Consider the following 15,748-nt stretch of genomic DNA (forward strand, 5'->3'; position numbering starts at 1 on the left):
ACTCAAACTCATTAAAATAAACTTTCAAATTGAAAGACTTCACAATTGCAATTGAATTGATGTGCTTTCTTTTGGGTGGTGAAAAGTGCATAATTGAGCCATACATTCATTTGCTTTTGCCTTGTGCCTTTATGTGAATTTTAACTTTTGGTTCCTCCCAATAGTCCTTTAAACAATTGAAAAAGAACCACAAAAGAAATGATGCATTTTTATTGAGCAGAATTATCAGTCCATTACTCCAAGTTAAAAATGCATCTCTTTGATTTTCCTGGCTACCACCAGATGCCTACATGGTCAAATTGCCATCACAAGAAGTGAGTTGATCACTGCTCTGTGTGCAGGTGTCAGTATATAACATTAGACACTGCATCAACTTGAGCTGCAGCAGTAATAATGCTGTTTGCTAGTACAATCTGAGGCACTCATGTCTCCACGATTTTTCTGTATTTCAGGACAGAAGTATTTGCACAACCTAGGTGATAACCATGAAATAAGGTTTCTTAAAATATATATATTTATTCTGCAAGAATGCAAAAAATGTTTTTCCTAAATTCACCTCAGAACAATCTTGAAACCACTTGCACATCCAAAGGTTCAAATGGACATTGTCTTCATAACTGTTTTTGGTAAGTCATTTACTTTACTTGCCAACTTATGACGTAAAATTCTTCAGTCCCATCTCTCTCTTTCCCTGAACAATGAAAGGCTAACAAACCTACATAGGCAATGCCCTTCAACTGGACGATACAACTCAAAAATAATTCACCTCAAAACATTTACCCTGACAGATGGCAAACATCAACATGCAGGTGTAATTTGTGATGATATACTGTACAAAATACCACCTTGCACTTTAAAGTTACAATCTTCTTTCTGAACATGCAATCTTAGTTCTCCAAATGGGGAAACTGATGTGTGAGACAATGTAGTGAATAAAGAGTGCTCCTACTGGTGAAATAGTTGACTAAATGGGGTGAACTGTGATAAGCAATTTGAAGACCTGAAGGGAAAATTTGAGAGAGAAAGTTGCTTCAAAAGCAAGAACTGCTGAAAATCTTTTATACAAAAAAATGTATCCTGTAGGAAAAGTAGAAATCATCATTCTGTCAACCCAGAGGAGTGTAGTAGCATGTGTGTCAAAATAGAACATTCTAGTTTCAGTGCATTGAAACAATATGGGAAGATATCTTTTTCTGGTCAAAAACATAAAATAGATGCGAATAAATGATCATGGCTGGTAAAAATGTAGTGAAAGGTCTATGCTAAGTTGGACAGAGGAGGAAAATAAACAAAAATGAACCCTGAACTCCATACTGAACATGTACTACGAATTAGAATTAGAACATTACAGTGCAGTACAGGCCCTTCGGCCCTCGATGTTGCGCCGACCTGTGAAACCATCTGACCTACACTATTCCATTTTCATCCATATGTCTATCCAATGACCACTTAAATGCCCTTAAAGTTGGCGAGTCTACTACTGTTGCAGGCAGGGCGTTCCACGCCCCTACTACTCTGAGTAAAGAAACTACTTCTAACATCTGTCCTATATCTATCACCCCTCAACTTAAAGCTATGTCCCCTCGTGTTTGCCATCACCATCCGAGGAAAAAGACTCTCACTATCCACCCTATCTAACCCTCTGATTATCTTATATGTCTCTATTAAGTCACCTCTCCTCCTCCTTCTCTCCAACGAAAACAACCTCAAGTCCCTCAGCCTTTCCTCGTAAGACCTTCCCTCCATACCAGGCAACATCCTAGTAAATCTCCTCTGCACCCTTTCCATAGCTTCCACATCCTTCCTATAATGCGGTGACCAGAACTGCACGCAATACTCCAGGTGCGGTCTCACCAGAGTCTTGTACAGCTGCAGCATGACCTTGTGGCCCCAAAACTCGATCCCCCTACTAATAAAAGCTAACACACCATATGCCTTCTTAACAGCCCTATTAACCTGGGTAGCAACTTTCAGGGATTTATGTACCTGGACATCAAGATCTCTCTGTTCATCTACACTACCAAGAATCTTCCCATTAGCCCAGTACTCTGCATTCCTGTTATTCCTTCCAAAGTGAATTACCTCACACTTTTCCGCATTAAACTCCATTTGCCATCACTCAGCCCAGCTCTGCAGCCTATCTATGTCCCTCTGTACCCTACAACATCCTTCGGCACTATCCACAACTCCACCGACCTTAGTGTCATCCGCAAATTTACTAACCCACCCTTCTACACCCTCTTCCAGGTCATTTATAAAAATGACAAACAGCAGTGGCCCCAAAACAGATCCTTGCGGTACGCCACTAGTAACTAAACTCCAGGATGAACATTTGCCATCAACCACCATCCTCTGTCTTCTTTCAGCTAGCCAATTTCTGATCCAAAGCTCTAAATCACCTTCAACCCCATACTTCCGTATTTTCTGCAATAGCCTACCGTGGGGAACCTTATCAAACGCCTTACTGAAATCCATATACACCACATCCACTGCTTTACCCTCATCCACCTGTTTGGTCACCTTCTCGAAAAACTCAATAAGGTTTGTGAGGCACGACCTACCCTTCACAAAACCGTGCTGACTATCGCTAATGAACTTATTCTTTTCAAGATGATTATAAATCCTGTCTCTTATAACCTTTTCCAACATTTTACCCACAACCGAAGTAAGGCTCACAGGTCTATAATTACCAGGGCTGTCTCTACTCCCCTTCTTGAACAAGGGGACAACATTTGCTATCCTCCAGTCTTCCGGCACTATTCCTGTCGACAATGACGACATAAAGATCAACAATTCTAACCAGCAACACCGCCAGCTCAACTAGCTTGAGGGGTGAGACAGTAGTGTCAAGCTATTTGACTGTTGGGCATTCAAACTGAATATAGGACATCAATAGAAAACAGTGGCTATTTACTACTGGAACACATTCAAGCTTTCAGAAAGAACATAACTGAAGCAAAACATTATGTATAATTCAAGAGACATAAGTTACAGACTGTACCAAGAATAACAAAAACCAATTAAACTAAACTGTTAATATTCCAGATATGCAAGGTTGTAAATATGAAGATTGCCCTGGGTGAGACCTGCCACGGACCTCGACGCCGGCAGGGCGCGGCCTGATCTTGCTGGTGGCGGCGAGGCCTTGTGTCAGCTCCTCCCTCACTGTTCAGCAATGAGACCCGAATTCATTAACATGCAGGCTGCTGCGATTCAGGCAGCAGGTTACAACCTTCATCCGGATGTGCGGCACTCACGTGCCTTCACTTTCACGTCCGGGAAAAGCCAGTGACACTGAAGCGTCTGTCCTCGAAGCGTGTGAGGGTGGGTTTAAACTCTGCATTTAAGAAGGGAGGTGCCTTGTGATTTCGGCGAATCTCCCAGCAAATTGCCTGCTGTACATAAGGTTCCAACCTCCTGGGGTCCTGGATGTACTGTTGGCTCACTTCAGGAAACATCAAAAGTTGCCAAATTGTAATGTTTGATGGTCTTCAGAAAAAATAAATTGATCCTGACGCAGCCACCATCTCATATTAATTGTCCCTTGGTGTATGATCTGTTGTTTAGAGTTGCAGGACTACAAGTAATATCCAAAATAAATGTGGGGTTTATTATGACTGAACTGGAACATACGTACACAAATAGTTAATGCATAAGCACATCTAAACATGTCTTCCTTTCTTGGGCTCCACTCACAACTGACTGGTCACGTGTGACACAACATCACTGCACTTGCAGTTAAGGTGATATGGTCCTAAGGCCTCCCCACAACAGGTAGCAAGGGCACAGAATGTCCTCACGGTGGGGGACTTAAATTAATAAAAATTCAATTAATTAATGAAAATCTGGAATTGAAAGCTAGTGACCATGAAACTACCATCGATGGTCATAAAAACCCATCTGGTTCACAAATATCCTTCAGGGAAAGAAATTTGCCGTCCTTACCAGGTCTGACCGATGTGACGCCAGACACACAGAAATATGGTTGAATCTTAACTGCCCTCAGAAATGGCCTAAGCAAGCTGCTCAATTTTACAAAATTGTTCCACAAGAGTTGAAAAGGAATAAAACTGGATGGAACACCTGGCATCGACCTAGGCACCGGAAGTGACAATGGCAAACCCAGCCCTGTCAACCCTGCAAAGTCCTCCTTACTAACATTTGGGGGCTTGTGCCAAAATTGGAAGAGCTGTCCCACACACTAGTCAAGCAACAACCTGATACAATCATACTCACGGAAACATACCTTACAACCAATGGCCCAGACACCACAATCACCATTCCTCGGTATGTCTTATCCCACCGGCAGGACAAACCCACCAGAGGTGGCAGCATAGTGGCATACAGTCGTGGGGGTGTTTCTGAGTGTCCTCAACATTGACTCTGGACCCCATGAAGTCTCATGGCATCAGGTCAAGCATGGCCAAGAAACCACCCTCCCTCAGCTGATGAATCAGTACTCCTCCATGTTGAACACCAATTGGAAGATGCACTTAGGGTAGCAAGGAAACAGAATGTACTCTGAGTGGGGGACTTCAATGTCCATCACCAAGAGCAGCTCGGTAGCACCACTACTGACTGAGCAGGCCAAGTTCTGAAGGACATATCTGCCAGACGGTGAGAGAACCAACAAGGAAAAACCTACTAGACCTTGCGCCAATCTACCTGTTGCAGATGCATCTGTCCATGACAGTATTGGTAGGAGCGACCACCACACAATCCTTGCGAAAACAAAGTCCCGTCTTCACACTGAGGATACCTTCCATCATGTTGTGGGGCACTATCACCATGTTAAATAGGATAGATTCAGAACAGATCCGGCAGCTCAAAACTGGGCGTCCATGAGGCGCTGTGGACCATCAGCAGCAGCAGAATTGTATTCAAACATAATCTGTAACCTCATGGCCTGACATATCCCCCACTCTACCATTACCATCAGCCAGGAGATCAACCCTGGTTCAATGAAGAGTGCAGGAGAGCATGCCAGGAGCAGCACCAGGCATACCTAAAAATGAGGTGTCAACCCTGCGAAGCTACAACACAGGACGACTTGCATGCCAAACAGCGGATATTATTCAGCATCAATATCAAGTTGCGATGACGATGAAGTCATTGGGCTATGAACTTTGCATCCTAAGTAGGCCCTCACCTGCTTTTAGAGGAAGCCTTCTGGAGGGCCTGAATTGTTGGCATTATGGCAGTTGAAAACTCAGTGGGATTTCAATTTTCAACTTGCCAAGGCTTCTTTGGCATTAGCTCCAAAACTAACTCCAGATTATTAACGCCAAAATTATTGGGGGTGGGTATAAAAGATGTTTGATAAACAGTCAAGAATGATCTAATCAGGTAACAAAGAAATTGATCATTTCGCAATTAGCATGGGAAGATGGTACCCCATGACGATTGATATGACAGGCACCTAGTGGTAGAAGTCTGGGGACTGAGAATTTAGAGGAGTGAGTTCCTGTGGTGTCCAAGTATTGGCAACCCTAATGGCAGTGAGGGAGATCTATGCTGATCACTCTCTTGCAATTGGAGAGATACCTAGCAGTGGTACAGCAGAATGACATTAAACCTTCCCCTGTTTTTTTTTTCCAGGTAGGAATTCTGCCTGCTTAGTTTGTTTGACACACAGGGGTCAATTTTCTATTGACTTTCATGGGAAGGAAAATCAGACAAGGTGTAAAATGGGCAACAGAGCCATTGCTGTCCATTTCCTGCCAGACAGCTACAATTAAAACTAACCCCATAGAATCAAAGCTGTGAGATAGCCCTGATAATGGGCCTGCCAAAGTACAAGTTTTTACTCGGCTCAGTGCTCCGGGTGAGTTACAATCTTACCTATATCTCAACTGAAACATCAAGGAAGAAAACTACTTATGTTATTGTAATTAAACGTTGTTTAATTGCTCAAAAAGAATCACATCTCACTGTTCCTCTTTGTGTTGCAACATGTTAATTTAGAAGCTGGCCCATTTGAATCCCTAATAAGTAAGCCTCCTCCTGTCAACTTACAACTGTTAGTGACTTTACTTTGCAGTGTGGCCAATTATCTTACACTGGAGAAATGCCTATTAAAAACGAGTTAGTGAATGACAGCCATGTTTGTCCAAATAGAATAAAAGAAAACTTTTAATCCTCGATTTCACTTACAAAAGAGGTAATGAAGCTTATTTCTGAATTATTACAATATTCTACATAAAATGAAAAGTGACCACCTTACTAGTAGCTAAGAAAGATTGGTAACTAATTATTCTATAGCAATGCTTTTCACTTTCTTCATGTTTTCTCCTCTTCAGGGAAGATTTCCAGCAAAGTATGAATTCCAGAATCACCGCCCACCACCACCCCCCCAACCCTGCCCCATCACCCCCAATTTCATGGTGACTCTGCTCCATTTTCCTGAATCAGGGGTCATTTCTGATGCACGACAGGCTCACAACAGGATGCTCACTACCAAGAGGGAGCCAGCCAGTGCAAAGAAGCAAGTTTCAAAGGTGCTACTCTCAAAAGGACACAACTGATTGATGCAACCTTCAAGTATCCCAATGAAGACAAAGGCCTTCAGTAGTGAAGTGATGGGCCTTAATTTGAGGATGATACAGCCTCTACAACGTCCCATCTCTCCAGTGGGGGAGCTCAGGCTATTTGTGACTGCTTCCCAGGGTCCACCTCCATGTTGCACATTGCAAGCTGGACAAGCAGCAGTATATAGGGCAGAGTGATGGGGAGGGAGAGAGAATTTACTGTGAACCTAGGTCCAATAACCCCCACCTACACTATCTTTTGCAGGCAATAAGCAACCAAAGGGCTATCCAATGTTAATGAGGCCTCACCACCTCAATTCTCCCTTATTTCTCATTGTGATGTTGCCCAATTTCAGAGGGGGTGATTATGGCAGAGAATACAGATCATACATTCAATGCAACAACAGTGTGGCTTGGCATTTTTCCAGAGATTCCCATATAACCGATTTAATCTAGTTTTGTTCTGCAACATTGCCATGCACATACTTCCCATGTCATTTGCATTACTTCCAAGATGCTACATAAATGCAAAATCCTTCTCCAAAGAAGAACACGGAAACATCAGGAAAATATAGCTGCATGTTATTTACACAAACTGAATTCACAAGGCAGGATTTTCCCGCACTTTTCTACCCATTTTGGGTGCTCCGAGTGTTGTGTTATTTTGTTTCTTCACACAAACATACCAATCACACACTGATAAATGGTAAAAAATACTTTGGGTTATTTTATTATTGAAGATTCACGTCACTATATACAAGTACAAGAGAGCTCTATATACATATCTTACTAGTGATCAAAACAACTGCAACTCCTGTTTCACATGCTGTATGACATCACTTCCTGCAGTGATGATGCACACTCACTATTTACATATTCCCTTAAAATTATATCACAACTCCCAGGGTATGTGTGTCATGGTCCTGTAGTTTTATTTTCCGGGAATATGCAGTTTGCCTTTAAGGCTTGCCAAGGATCAGTTTTGCTTTAAAAACGGCAAGCCTCAGGAGTTATAGGAAGGTGCATTTTCGTTGCCTTAGAAACAGCCATTTGGAGACTGCGATTCAAAGAGTGCATTCTTGTTACCATAGAAACAGCCACTGGGAGTGAGTCTCATGTGATATATTTGTTATAATTCAGTTTTGAACTGGCTGTTAGTTGAAGACAGTTTGTTCTAATAGAACACAGACACAGAGGACACAGCTGTGATGAGCACACCTGAAAAAGAGCTCTCAACCATTTAAACTGAAGGAAGAGGATTTTAGTCTGTTTATTATTATCTCTCAAAATTCTTAAAAAGAAAAGTCAAGCCAAAACAGAGATCTCTGGTAATTTAAATTGAGGAAAGGGAAATTAGACTGTGACAATCTTTTATCCCTCAAAAACTTTAAAGTCAGATTGATTCTGTTGAAAGTGTTAGTTGTTGAAATTCGTTGGAGAAGGAAAGCAACATTCCGTGAGGACTTCAAGTAACATTGGACTGTAAATTTGCAAGAACTCTAACTTTTCTATTTTAAATGTTGTTTATATCTTCATAGTGTTTAAAAATTTAGTTCATTTAATTAAAGAGTTAATTTCTGATTTAAAGACACCTGGTGTGGTTAACCTCATTCGGGGGTTAATAGATGATACAATTCGGCTGGGTCTTTCTTTAATTTGGAAAGTTTTAAATGATATGTTAGCCGATCTGTGGAGCGACAGGATTGAATTAATAGTGCGTTGGTCCCACCACAAGCAGTCGTTACAAAGGGAAATTGGGAGGGGCTCTGGGGAAGGCCTTCTACCAAATCCTTGACCAAAGAAATTACCGCATTTATCTTCCCCTGCTCAGTTATTGGCAGATTACACAATCTGCTGTTTACTCTGTCTCATGTAAATAAAGATGAGGAGGTGAGGCTCACTGCACCCTCACACATTCCTCCACTGCACCATCCAGGACTAATGCCTATAGAGCACTTCCATTAAAAAGTATTGTAATGAAAGGCCATTAACCTGAAATGTTAACTCTCATTTCTCCCTCTACAGATGCTGCCTTCCCTGCTGAGTGTTTCCATCATTTTCTGTGTTTACCTATATGGAGTAGCTGTTCAGAGTTGTTAGCAGGAGCCAGACAGCATGAATGGTGAAGCTAGCAAGTTGCTTTCTTTGTCCATTTCTGCTGTAGTCAGCCTCTCCACATAACGATTTTTTAAAGCAGAGCTCCTAGAGGGGTAAGTTTGTTTTAATTCTTTCGGGGCCTTGGGCGTGGCTGGCTATGCCAGCATTTATTGCCCATCCCTAATTGGCCTTATAAGTATCAACATTATGTCCTTGCAGTTTCAACACTTCATCTCCATTAGGAAATTGCTGGCAAGTCTTGTTAAACTGCTGCAGCAAGGCATTGGCCCAGCAGGTGGAAGTATCCATTCCCAGTGACAATCCCATTATGGAAGCAAATCTTTCCCATGCACTCTTACACTAATAGCAGAAAATTCTTGTAGTCAGTACTTACTAATGTAAAAAAACTGATCTTGCACACAACAATGGAGGAAACTGAAAGACCTAAAAAAAAAGTATCCTTCAATTTTAGCTCAAATGCTCATGAATTTCTGCATTGTTTGCAGAAAGCCATCTGGAGACCACAAAAGATAAAATCCTATGCTGCACTGATGCAACTTCAGGTACAGGTGAGAGAGTGAAAGAATGAGAAAGGGGAAAGAGTTCAGAACTTTTACGGCCTATCCTTAGTAACCCTATATAAATCTACAGTGACAAAAATATCAAAAATCACCAACCATTCCAACAGAGTAGCTGATGGCTTTTGATGCATATAATATATTCATCATTAACCTACAAAAAGCAGAGGGGACAATTATATTAGTGAAAATTTATCACTGATTTTTCATCTCACCTTCTTCTGAGCTTTGATCTTCCTCTATGAGCATGTTCAAGTACACTATGTAATGCTATAGCTCACAGTGGAGGAGATAGTCTGGAATTTGGGCAGTAAACAGAGTAAAATGAATAATCTGCAGCAAAAGATTTACAGCTAAAATTTAGTTAATAAGTTGCTGTAATGATTGCAGATAGGTTTTATTTTAATTTTTCAATTACTCGTTACTTACCTTGAATATTCATTTTCAATCTGCCCATATTCTACATCATTAATCAAAATAATTGCAACCCTGATTCACAGCATCTACAAGTCCTTCTCCTCTTTGCAGGTCAAGAAATCTTTTTTTTTTTTTAAGGACAGTTTATCATTTCCATTATCACATTTGCTCCTGGTGTGCAAGGTTCTTGACTGAGAAATTGCTTTGATAAAAAACTGTCCCTTTAATATTAAAAAGGACAGTGAGATATAGAAAATAACATCTATGCAATTCAAGGACTTGAGCTCATAATCTAAACTGATACTCCAGTGTAATGAAAAGTGGAAACCATCAGTACCGCAACCATTCAGATCAGTTGTAAAGTGTTTTGCATCTTAGGTGCCAAAGAAAGGAGAAAGTGGAGGAGATGCAGAAGTTCAAGAGGGTAGGAGGGAGAGAGATCAGCCAGAAAACCTGGTTCAAGCTGGAAACAATGACATGGGGAAGAACCTGATTCAAATCCTGCAAAATGTGATCCAAGAGTTAGATTATAAATTTATAAGTAGGACCCCAAAGATACTAACCTGAGGATTACTACTATTGCCACATGATAGTTAGTAGAGGAAAAGACAGATTTAGGGCAGAAAATCCATTGCTAGAGATTTGAGCTGTGCAAATCTGCAGGCCATTGATCCTGGCATTATTGCTGAGATCCAGACACCAATTACCTCCAGCGCTGATCCCACAGGATATGGCCTCGGAGGAAATCATAATTTAAATATTCTGGGCAGGCACCGGCAGAGGTAGAACAACATCTCAGGTGTTCACCTGCCCAAGGATTATTATTTACTGGACTCCTTTATAAGAGGACGTAAGAAAAAAATTGACAACTTTATGGTCCAATCCATGATCCAGGCCTGAGTCAACAGGTGGGCCCCACTTCCAGCAAATGTTGGGACGGCAGAGCGCCTCCAACACAGCACATCAGCCTGCAGCTCTTCTGCCAAGTCAGGTACGAAGTTGGGTTGTGGAGGGGGGGGGGGTGCGGAAAGTGGGTGCGATGGTGGGAAGCTGGTGTGGCAGCTGTCCAGGTTATTTTTATGGAACCTGGAGAAGCACTTCTGCTTGCCCAAGACCCACAAAAATAAATCAGTACTTGCCTTTGAGCATTTCTTCAGCTGAACAATGAGCTGAGAAGGGGTGGAATGTGTACGATGCATGCATTGAGTATTAAAATAGTATCAGGGTCCCAAAAATGTTAACAATGCTATTTTAGTATTTGTTTCAAAAGGTCATCTGAGCTGCCTATTTCAAGGACCTTAACAAAGTGGCAACAGCCACAACAGCAGAATGTTCTTCTTTGTGATTTCTGGAATGCTATTGCCCCATATCCACCAGGGCAAAGGCCTCAAAATCTCCCCCAGTGGCTCATACGGAAAAAGCAGCATAGACTTGATGGGCCAATGGCTTACTTCAGTGCTGTAACATTCTAGTTACTTATCTTATTTTCTGTGGAGACCTTGCTGTACACACATTAGCTGTCATGTTTGCCTTCTTGACATCAGTGACTGCAAAAGTAATTCATTGATTGCGAAGTGCATTAGGATATCCTGAGGATGTGATAAGGTGCTATATAAATGCAAGCTTTTTCTTGAAGGTCTAAAAAGTGGCCACAAGCCAATAAGGTGGATATTGCCAAGAAGGTATTGTAGGAATGTTAAAATCTTTTAGATACACAGATTTTTAAAAAAGCATTAGTACTCAGAAATACATAATAAATAGTTGCCAATTACAGATGTACTGTTAATACTTGCATATTTACTCTCAGAAATGGATGGTTTCCTTTACTCTTAAGGAAATATTGCAGATACAAAAAATCCTAAGGTGGAATTCTGCAACAAAGTTCACTTTCACAGTCAAAAAAGAATGAATTTAATTGATTAAAGAATATCATCTGTAGCATACTGATCCCAAGATTTATTCATAGCAGTTATTCGTAATATGATGAGATTAGGATGCATCTCATGAAACGTTCAATAAAATAAGCAGCTCGAACACTAGTTAGCAGCTAGGAGAGGCAGGTACTTGAGGAGCAACTTCAAAATAATTTGGAAAAAAGATGCACTATGTTGCTCCCGTTACCATGAAGTCGAAGGGTGCAACTATAAACATAGTGCAAAGTAGTTGCTAGCTTGCAGTGATGCTCAAGTTGGTGTCGCAGCCCAATCTGGCTCCAAAAAGCAGTGTAAGAGCCCCTGGAGGGGTTAGTCTCACACTTCTTGGATTTGACACTGTATGGGAGTAGCTCCAGTACAGTGTCAAATCAGGCTTAAAAAGTGTTCAGTGGGTCAGTTAGATCTGGCGGGGAGAACCACGTGTGAAATGTGCCTGCCAATTCACTATTCATTTAAATTAATGGACAGAAAATTGGGCAGACTCAGTTACAGGCAGCTATTCTCCCCATCCAATTTTCCTCTATGCACTGAACACAGGCAATCCATAACAGCCCAAGCACAATGAGGAAAATCCACCTTATATATTTTAATTGTTAGGAAAAGAGGTCTGCTTGTGCATAATCACGCATCTGCAGACTGCTCTTCGGAGTGGGGTACTAAAATTCCAGCCATGCAGTATAAATGATACACTGTTTGGCTGGAACCCATAGTGCAGCTACAAATCTCATATCTTGTTTGAATCCCTCTAACCGGTTTTCTCTCTACCCACTGTATTGAAACTGATCTGGTCAAAGTCACCAATGACATCCTTTGCACATTATCCCCTTCCTTAAGTTCTCTGTGGCATTCATAGCAATCAACCACTCCAGCTTTCAGCAGTTAATCTATTAGTGCAAGTAGTGCCACCTTTCTGCTACATTGTATATATTTGTAGCAATGCTCTTACATGGTCCAATAACTACTTGTCTCATCTAAGCTAGCACATCCCCATTTAATGGGAATGGGTTAATGTCAGCATTATGACTGGAAAACTTATGGCAACTTCTCCAACATCCTCTTCATTTGCCTCTCAAACTCCACTCTACACAAATGTCAATTCATCCAAAACTCCCCGCACTACCCTTTGGGTGAAAATCTTCCCCTCGCACCCCCTCTAAACCTCCTACCTCTTACCATAAATCTATGCCCCCTGATTATGGACCTCTCAACCAATAGCAATAGGGCCTTCCTATTCACTCTATCTAGACCCCTCATAACTTTATACACTTCAATAAGGTCTCCCCTCAGCCTTCTCTGTTGCAAGGAAAACAACCCTAGCCTATCCAATCTTTCCTCATAGCTAAAATTCTCCAGTCCAGGCAACATCCTCATAAATCTCCTCTGTACTCTCTACAGTGAAATCACATCTTTCCCCTCATGCGTTGACCAGAACTACATGCAGTACTCCAGCTGTGGCCTAACCAGTGCTTTATATAGTTCCAGCATAACCTCCCAGCTTTTATATTCTATGCCTCAGCTAATAAAGGAGAGTATCCCATATGCCTTCTTGACCACCTTATCTACCTGTCCAGCCACCTTCAGGGTCCTATGGACATGCCCTCCAGGCTTCTCTGTTCCTGTATACTTTGCAGTATACTACCACTTATTGTGTATTCTTTTGCCTTGGTAGCCTTCCCAAATGCATTACCTCACACTTCTGTGGATTGAACTCCAATTGCCGCTGTTCCACCCACCTGACCAGTCCATTGATATCTTCCTGCAGTCTATAGCTTTATCTGCCAACTGCTACAGCCACGAGCACAACCTCAAAGCAGGACTAGGACAACATTGTCTGCAGCTGTCAAAGACGACCGTGGTCCTTAATTTTTAAATGTCTGACTCCTTCCAGGCTGCATTTGGAGATATAAGCAACAGCTCAGTTTGCAGTGCACTGTTGCATAAGGGAGGTCACTGAGGCTCTCTTATATACAGAGAGACAGCTTCATCTGATTCTCTCTAGCCAGAGACAAGCAAATAGAGCGAGCCCGAGGCTTTGCACAGATTTCAGGCTTCCCCAAAGTGCGGAGTGCCATTGACTGCACACACATTACCTTGCATGCTCCTCATCAGAACTCAGCGATTTTCCTCAACTGATAGGGATTCCACTCCTTCAATGCGCAGCTGGTGTGCCACAACAGGCAGCATATTATGCAGGTGAATGCCCGCTATCATGCGGGAATCATGATTCTTTCATTCTGGGGCAACTGTATTTGAACCACCAAGGCAAGTCTAAGACTGTCTACTGTTAACCCCTCATGACACGACCCCTCTCAGGAACTCATGCACACAGGCTAACAATGAGAGCCAAGCTTTTTATTTATTCTTTCATGAGATGTGGGCATCACTGGAAAGGCCAACAATTGTTGCTCATCCCTAATTGCCCTCGACACTGAATGGCTTGCTAAGCCATTCCAGAGGGCAGTTAAGAGTCAACTACATTTCTGTGGGTCTGGAGTTGCATGTAAGTCAGACAAGGTAAGGATGGCAGATTTCCTTCCCTAAAGGACATTGGTGAACGAGATGGGTTTTTATAACAATCGATGATAGTTTCATGGCACCACTACAGAGACTACTTTTCAATTCCACAAGGAACATTATAGAGCACACCATCGGCATACTTAAGCAACACATCTGTTGCCTGGACCACTCTGGAGGAGCCCTGCACTACTCAGCTAAGTGGGTCTAAAGATCTGGGAAGGTGTGCTGCATGCTCAACAACCTTTATGAGTTGCCACCATCTATTAGGCGAGAAGCTAAGGAACAGGAACAGCAGCAGGAAATGGAACAGAAAGTGGAGCAACAGGAAGAAGCAGGAAGGTTAAAAAGCAAAAAGCTCCTTTCTGCCCATGTTCTACATGATCAGATTATTCATGGCTGATACCAGTAAGCTCAACTTCACCTCCCCATTCACCAAGACTCCTCACCTTCCCTTGTCTTGTCCCTGACCATCACTTCATCCTCTTTCTGACAACACACAAAAATCACTAGAAATGTACAAATGCAATGTTTATAAATTCACTCATTAAATAATTCATACAAAATGAAAATAATCACCCTTGTGTATTCCTTCAGTGCCCATTTTCCATGTGCCTTTGCCTATCCTAATGCTCCTACCAAGTGCTTCCCTAGTGGCTGCAGCATGGCTGGCAGAAGGCTGCTGACCTTCAACTGGCTGCTGGTCTTGCTAGCGATCTTCACATCCCAGCAAAAAGCCTCGGAGAATGACCTTGACCAGCTTGAGGCCTAGACAGCCTGGCTTCAAACTGCACCATCTTGGACTGAGCTGCAACAGTCTGGCCTGTTGGCTGACTGACATCAGCAAGGGTACTGGCAGAGTGGTAGGGATAAGTACATGAATGCTGTCAACTTGAGGGAGGAAAGCATGTTCATGTTCTATAGAACCATTGCCACTCTCAAGGTGTGGCACCTCAGCAATCCTGCTGATTGGTTGGAGTGCTGTGACACCCTGGAAGCCCCTGTGAACTGTGATATCTAGAGCCATGGTGGCAGCAGTCTGAGTTTCCACTGCAGAACACAGACCTTTGATGTAAGCTGCGTGTGTGCCATGGAAACTGTGATAGTGGCAATCAGACTCTGCATCATGATGGGTTCCACAAATGCGCTAATAGAGGTAACCACCCGTTTGATGTTGGAAAGGATGGGCTCCAAGCCCTGTGCCGAACCCTGTGCCAAGTTGCAGTTAGATTAGCTGGCTGTTGAGATTTGAACTTCCAACAAGGGATTTGAACTCAGAAAGCTCCTGGCTCCTGGTTTGATAAGACGTCTCTCCTGTCTGCTTTCATCTCGCTCACACCAGCATTGGAAATCTTGTGAAAACATGTGAACCTCAAAGAGAGAGAAGTCTTCTATGTGAATAAGGTTTAAGAACAACACTGGTCCCGACCAACAGCAAGACTACCTACAATCAAGTGAGCTCGAAGCACAGTAAACAAGAAACTCTTCTGATATTGCCTCAAACCCTATAACTACTATATATTCCTCTCCTCTTTTCTGTCCCTATTTGCATGCGTGTATCACGTGTGCATGCTAGCGTGGGCACGTCGTATATCCGTAGACGTTAACCGTATTAGAGTTTAAGTCCAAGTTCTAATAAATTTCATTTTTCTTCTTTAAACCTGAGAAAACCTGGTGTGTT

At 42.3% G+C, this 15,748-nt stretch overlaps 1 protein-coding gene across 1 annotated transcript in view; it reads right to left on the reverse strand.

The window, feature by feature from the left end:
* cyp7b1 (cytochrome P450, family 7, subfamily B, polypeptide 1) overlaps positions 1-15,748 on the reverse strand; it is a 246,137-nt gene that overhangs the window by 155,997 nt on the left and 74,392 nt on the right. The gene's annotated exons all lie outside the window — the stretch shown is intronic.

Source organism: Heterodontus francisci, chromosome 5 (assembly GCF_036365525.1).
Source record: "Heterodontus francisci isolate sHetFra1 chromosome 5, sHetFra1.hap1, whole genome shotgun sequence".
Lineage (NCBI taxonomy): Eukaryota > Metazoa > Chordata > Chondrichthyes > Heterodontiformes > Heterodontidae > Heterodontus > Heterodontus francisci.